The following is a 6,826-nucleotide window of genomic DNA, read 5'->3' as shown; positions in this document are numbered from 1 at the left end:
AATTCCAGACTCATGGTGAGGGTGAAGGGAGGAAAAAACAAGAAAAGGAGGAGACTGTGGAAAGTTGAGGAAGATAAATGGACAGCAAAGATATACAGTGTCCACTAACACAGAGAATGGCGTGGCGAAGGCCTGGGGTAAGGGGCAGGTGTGGGCTAGAAAGGGTCAATGGGGAAAAAGAGGGGACATCTGTAATATTTCAATAGTAAAGATTTTTTTTTTTTTTTTAAAAAAGACATATAGTGTCAGAGTTTGACTTGGGGCATGTCCTCAGGTGGGACTGTCATTTAGAAAAGTTGTTGGGAATTTATAGCAGGTGGTCAGCAAACTATAACTTGTAGACCAAATCCTGTCCACTGTGTTTAAAAACAAAGCTTATTGGAACACAGTCATAACCTTTTGTTTTCAGCATTGTCTCTGATTCTTTTGGCACTATAAAGACAGAATTGAATAGTGGAAATGGAAATCATGTGGCCTGAAAAGCTTAAAATATTTGGTATCTGGCCTTTTATAGAAAAAAATTATAGACCTTTGGTTTAGAGGCTCATCCCACTTAACCTTATAATGGAGTTGGTAGTTGACTCTCTATACCTGTACAATTCATGTATCAAAAAGATTGTCACCAGCTCCTAAGGTCATGTGTCTCCAAAACAGTAATCTCTCCTGAATACAGTCTTTAAATCAAGGGAATTTTCCCTTCTCTTCTTACACCCACCTTTGTTCAACAAAATTTGTAGTGTAAACTCTTAATTCACACCTAGGAATATTGATTAATTACACTCCCAAATTCCCAAGACCTTTCTCATCTATGCCTAATAGTTTTAAAGGTTCAAATCTCTTTTAGAGAATAGTTGTTGCAAAATGCATTTGAAGAGATGAAATCTAAAAACAATGATATGCAATAAGTATTTCATACTTTGCTATTTGACAAAACCAGGAAATTGCCTCAATAATTTCATATCTCAGAGAATATAGTCTACTTTCATCTTTTTGAAAGAAAAGATTCATAGAATTGTAGTGTGGGTGTTATTCTTTTAGATGAGTGTGCCCATTGATAACTTCACTAGAGGCCCAGTGCACAAAATTCTTGCATGGGCGGTTCCTCAGCCCGGCCTGCACCCTCTTGCAATCTGGGACCCCTTGGGGGATATCCAACTGCTGGTTTTCTTCGGACAACTTTTAAGATGTTCTCTGCCTTTTTTTTTGTAGTTTCCTTCTAATGCACCCAGGTATTAATTTCCTTTCTCCTCATAGTCTGGGATCCCTCGGGGATGTAGCAGTGTGCCAAGCAGCAGGTAGCCAGGGAGGAGCCTGAACTGGGGCCAGGTGCTGTGCCATTTGTGCTCATCCAGGCCCACTGCTCCTGCTACTGTGGCTTGGTAGTGCTGCCGCAGAGTCAGGAGAGGCTCCCACTGCTGCAGCTGCACTCGCCAGCTGTGAGCCTGGCTTCTGGCTGAGCTGTGCTCCCCCTGTGGGAGTGCACTGACCATCAGGGGCAGCTCCTGTGTTAAGCATCTGCCCCCTGGTGGTCAGTGCACATCATAGCGACCGGTCGTTCCGCTGTAACAGTCGCTTAGGCTTTTATATATATAGATTGTAACTTCATTTAATGAAGAATACTTACTTTACCTCTAAATCCACACTTCTCTGATACAATGAGTTGAATTACCTTTCTCATTCATATTTTTGTAAAGTCAGAGTTTTTTTTTTATTGGGGACAGTTTTTTAAGGGATTTCTTCTACAGGACAATATTTTGTAAACAATCTTGATAACTCAGACTTATGCATTTTATTTTAGAGAGTGAGAGAAAGAGAGAGAAAGGAAAAGAGAGAGAAACACTGATTTGTTGTTCCACTTATTTATGCATTGGTTGATTCTTTTCCTAAAAAATATAATGTGGATATTTATATATTTTTAAATATTTTTATTGATTTCATAAAGGAAGGGGGGGAGAGAAAGAGAGAGAGAGAGAGAGAGAGAGAGAGAGAGAGAGAGAGAAAGAGAAACATCAACGATGAGAGAGAATTATTGATTGGTTGCCTCCTCTGAGCCCGCAACAGGGGCATGTGCCCTGACCAGAAATCCAAACCATGACCTCCTGGTTCCTAGGTTGATGCTGAACAACTGAGCCACTCTGGCAGGGTTGATTCTTCTATGTGCCCTGATGAGGGATCGAACTCACAACCTTGGCATATTGGGACAATGCTTAACCAACTGACCTGCTCAGCCAGGACTGAAAACCTATGTATTTAAATTTATCTTATGATGCTTATATCTGCATTATGTTTAGGACTTGTCACATTGTCTCATAATATCTTAATGTAACTCAATTATATTTAATATTTATTAAACAACAAGTATTAGTTGCACAGAAGTAAATCCAAAGATTCAGATAATGTTCTATGGTGTGTTTTTATTGTTTTATAAATAAATTATTTTTAAAAAGAAACGAGTTAATAATTGAAATTATTATTTCATTACCAATAAGTAAAATTATTAATTTAAAAATAATTAAAATTTAGTGGGTCAATTAGGAGTCAGTACAAGAATCTAGAGATGAAGGCATGTGGTCCAACTCTGATCCAGAGCAATTTGTTTATACATTTTGTTTTCTTTTCATGTCTCACTGGGGTGATTTAAAGAGATGTTAATATATACAAAAGCCCTTCTTGAGTATATGGAGAGAGGCCCAGTTGTACATTTTATGAGTTAAAATGCAAAACACTGAGCATACAGACCTCCTTTCATCTTCAGATAAACTGCCCACCGCTAGGTGTCTCAGTGGGAATGTACAGCATCACAGGCATCTGAGAAAGTGTTCCTGAGCAATTGCGTAATGAGCAGCCTCAGGCATTGGTGTCTCCTTTTGCAAAGAGCTTAGAGTGAAATCGTCATGAGTCATTGTTTTCAGTTGCAGAGTGAGGCTAAGTTTCCTCTGTTCCAACTGCTATAACGTAACACCACAAAACTAGGAAGCTTACAAATAAACATGTATTTGTCATAGTTTTGAAGGCTGGAAAATCTATGGTTAGGGTGCTGGCTGATTTTTTTCTGGTGAGAGCTCTCTTCCTGGCTTGCAGGTGACTGTATCCTCACACAGTGGAGAGAAAGGTCATCTGTCTGGTGTCTTTTCTTAGAACATTTATTAGGGCTGGGACACAAAACCCACCATGCAGGCAACACAGACTCATCACCTTATTCCCACCCAAAAGCCCCATCTCCATACCATTGCATTGTTAAGGCATCAACACTTGAATTTTAGGAGGACACAAACATTCAGTCCATAGCATGCATATCTATCTGATAAGTTGCAGAAAAGCATTTCTTTAAGTGAAAACTATTTTGCCATCTTTTCTTTGTTTTTGTTTCATTTTGTTGCTGCCTTCTTTTGAGTTAATTCAGTATTTTGTAAATATTTCTTTTTATTGCTTTATTTGTATAGGTGTGTGTGTGTGTGTATGTGTGGTTGCTTTCAAGTTACAGTATATATCTTTAGATTACCACAGTCTACCTTCAGGTAATATACCATTTCATGTCTAGTGTGTCTTTTATAAAAGCGTATTTCTATTCCCCCCCTCTTAGCTTCTCTCCAGTTGCTGCTATGTACTTTATTTAAAGAGTCAATTATATATATATATATATATATATATATATATATATATATATACACACACATATATATATATATATATCCTATCTAATAATAGACAAACGTGGTAATTGACCATACCTTCGCTACTCCTCCCATTGGCTAATCAGGGAGATATGCAAATTAACCGCCAACAAAGATGGTGGTTAATTTGCATATGTAGGTGCGAAGCGGTGGAGCGAAGACTGAAGGCGGCTCCAGCCAGAGCAGCGAAGGCTTGAAGGCGGCTCAGGCCAGAGCAGCGAAGGCTTGAAGGCGGCTCAGGCCGGAGCGAAGGCCTGGGTCCCGGGTGCCGGAGGAAAGCTGGTGCCGGCAGCCAGGGGAAGGGAAGGCCTCTTGCATGAATCTTTTCGTGCAACAGGCTTCTAGTATTTGCATAATAATATGTATTTTAATTGATTTCAGAGCGGGAGATGGAGAGATAGAAACATCAATGAGAGAGAATCATTGAGTGGCTGCCTCCTGCACGCCCCCTACTGGGGATCAAGCCCGAATCCCGGGCATGTGTCCTTGACTGGAATTGAACCTGGGACCTTTCAGTCCACAGGCTGACGCTCTGACCACTGAACCAAACCAGCTAGGGCAAGAGTCAATTATATTTTAAAGAGACCTTTAAAATAAGAAAAATTTACCATGCATATTTACACATGTAGTTATTTCCTCTGCCCTTCTTTATGTGCTGTGTAGATCCAAATTTCCCTCCAATAAGGGAGGTTTTAAGGGCATCTTTGTGTAGTTCAGATTTGCTGTAATGAATTCTTTCGGACTTTGTATGTCTGGAGCTCCCCTTCACCTATTTTTGGCCTTCAATTTTCAAATATAATTTTTTGGATATAGAAACCTTCCCTCCGCCCCCGCATTATTTTAAAGATTTTCTGTAAAGTCAAGTGGCTTGAATTATTTTAAAAAAGAAATCTGCTATCCTTATGACAAAATGATGAACATATAATGTCTTTTTCCTCTAGCTGCTTTTCTTTTTTCATGTTGTATTATCTTTAATTAAGTACAAAGACTTTTCCAATCATGTCACCTGGAGCTCACTTCACCCACCCACTGCTCTATTTGGCCGCCAGTCTCTTGTCTCTCTCTTCAGCAATGGTGAGGCAGATGCCCTTTCCACGGGGAAGGGAAACCCATGGTTTGTTGCCTTTGCCAATTACAAAACTGTTGGAGAGCTGGGTGGCAAAGCTGTTGCCATTGGCATCTTTCACATGAACTCCGTCAAAAGAACCAGGGTGCCTCTCTCTGTTGGTAATCATGCCAATTCTTCCCAGGTTAGCACCTCCGGTCACCATGCACAGGCTACCAGTGTCAAACTTGATGCAATCAGTAATTCTGTCAGTCTCCAAATCAATCTGAATGGTGTCGTTCACCTTGATGAGGGGATCAGGGTAGCAATGGTGCGAGCATCATGGGTTACCAGATGAGGGATTCCTTTTGTGCCCACAAAGATCTTCCTCACTTTGCACAACTTGTACTTAGCCTCCTCAGGTGTAATACGATGAACAGCAAAGCGGCCCTTATAGATCAGGCAGAAATTCTCCCCAGTCTTGTCAATGCTGATGACATCCATAAAACCAGAAGGGTAGGTTATATCAGTTCAGACCTTGCCATTGATCTCAATAAACTGCTGCATGCAGATCTTCTTTACTTCATCTCCTGTTCGAGCATACTTAAGTCTGTTCCTTAAGAAAATGATGAGAGGGAGACAGTCTCTCAGCTTGTGGGGACTGGTAGATGGCTGAGTAGCAAACACACTGGTCAGTTTACCCAGCACCCAATGCTTTGGAGCTGCTACATACTTCAGATGCTTCTTGGGACCATGAGCCATGGCTGCATTAGGCAAAAAAAAGAGGCCTCTAGCTGCTTTTAAGGTATTCTCTTCATCACTGTTCTCTGCCCTTCAGCTTTATTGAGATATAATTGACATAAAACATTATGCAAGTTTAAGATGCAGAAAGTGTTGATTTAATACACACTATGTATATTGCAAATAATTACCACCATAGTGTTACCTAACACCTACATCACTTCAAATAATTATCATTGCTTTTTTTATGGTGAGAAATTTAAGATCTACTCTCTTAGTAACTTTTAGGTATATAATACAGTATTATTAATTATAATGTTGTAGTGCAGTTCACTGATTCCTTATGCATTTTTCCCAATATTTTCTGTTTCATTTTTATTGATTCTGTTGTTATATCCCCAAGGTAACCATTTTTCTCTTGCTGAGTCTAATACAGTATGCTGTTAATGCCATCCAGTGTATTTTTAATTGAAGATGTTGCATTTTTAATTTCTAGAAAGTTGATTTTGGATTAAAAAAATTTCTGTTTCTATTTAACAAACTCAATCTTTTCTCTATCTAATTATAATATGAAATACAGTTTTATTACCTATTTAATTTTCTTTCTACCAATTCTTTTTTTTACTGTCATACCTGAATTTGTTTCTATTGGTATGGGTAGCATTTTTCTTCCTTGTATTCCTAGTAATTTTGGATTGGACGAGCAATGTTGTGGATTTTACCTTGTTAGAATATTTCTGCAATAATATTTTTGTGCTTTGTTCTGGGACATAGATAATAGGAAAGTTTCATTCTTTTGACCTATATTTACTAGTAAGCTTTGTTAGACAGAATCAGATAGTGGGGCTATTTTTTTTTTCTCTCAGCATAATGGCTACAACTTTCTGAGTACTCTTCCTACAAATGATGAGCTTTTCCACTTTGGTTACATGTTTTTCCTGACCCTGTGTGAGCACAGGGGATTATTTCTACTGTTTCTTTTGGGTGACTGTTTTCCTGACCCTTAAATGCATGTGCCAATGTGCCAATGAGTACTCAGCTGAAGGCTCCAGGGGGAGTGTCGTATAAAGAGAACATGTACCCAGCTGGTGTCGCTCAGTGGTTGAGCATCGTCCTATAGACCAGGACATGATGGTCAGGGCACGTGCCTGAGTTGTTGGTGCGATCCCCAATGGGGCATGCAGGAGGCAGCTGAACAATGATTTCCTTTCATCATTGCTGTTTCTACCTCTCTCTCCCCCACTTCCTCTCTGAAAAAAAAATTACACACACACACACACACACACACACATATTTTAAGAGAAAATATGCTGTGGAGTTATACAATACTGTAGTCTAATTTCAGCTCTGCCAGTTACTAGCTGTG

General features: G+C 39.5%; 1 pseudogene across 1 annotated transcript; it reads right to left on the bottom strand.

Moving 5' to 3' along the window:
- Positions 1-4,708: 4,708 nt before the first annotated feature.
- Positions 4,709-5,481, bottom strand: LOC308518289 (small ribosomal subunit protein eS4-like; annotated as a pseudogene). The gene has a single exon. The product of its transcript is annotated as a small ribosomal subunit protein eS4-like (transcript).
- Positions 5,482-6,826: the final 1,345 nt, after the last annotated feature.

This window comes from Myotis nattereri (genome assembly GCF_964212035.1).
Source record: "Myotis nattereri genome assembly, chromosome: 4".
In the NCBI taxonomy this organism is placed as follows: Eukaryota; Metazoa; Chordata; class Mammalia; order Chiroptera; family Vespertilionidae; genus Myotis; species Myotis nattereri.
The sequence above is the reverse complement of the archived record's forward strand: the minus strand, read 5'-3'. Positions and strand labels throughout refer to the sequence as shown.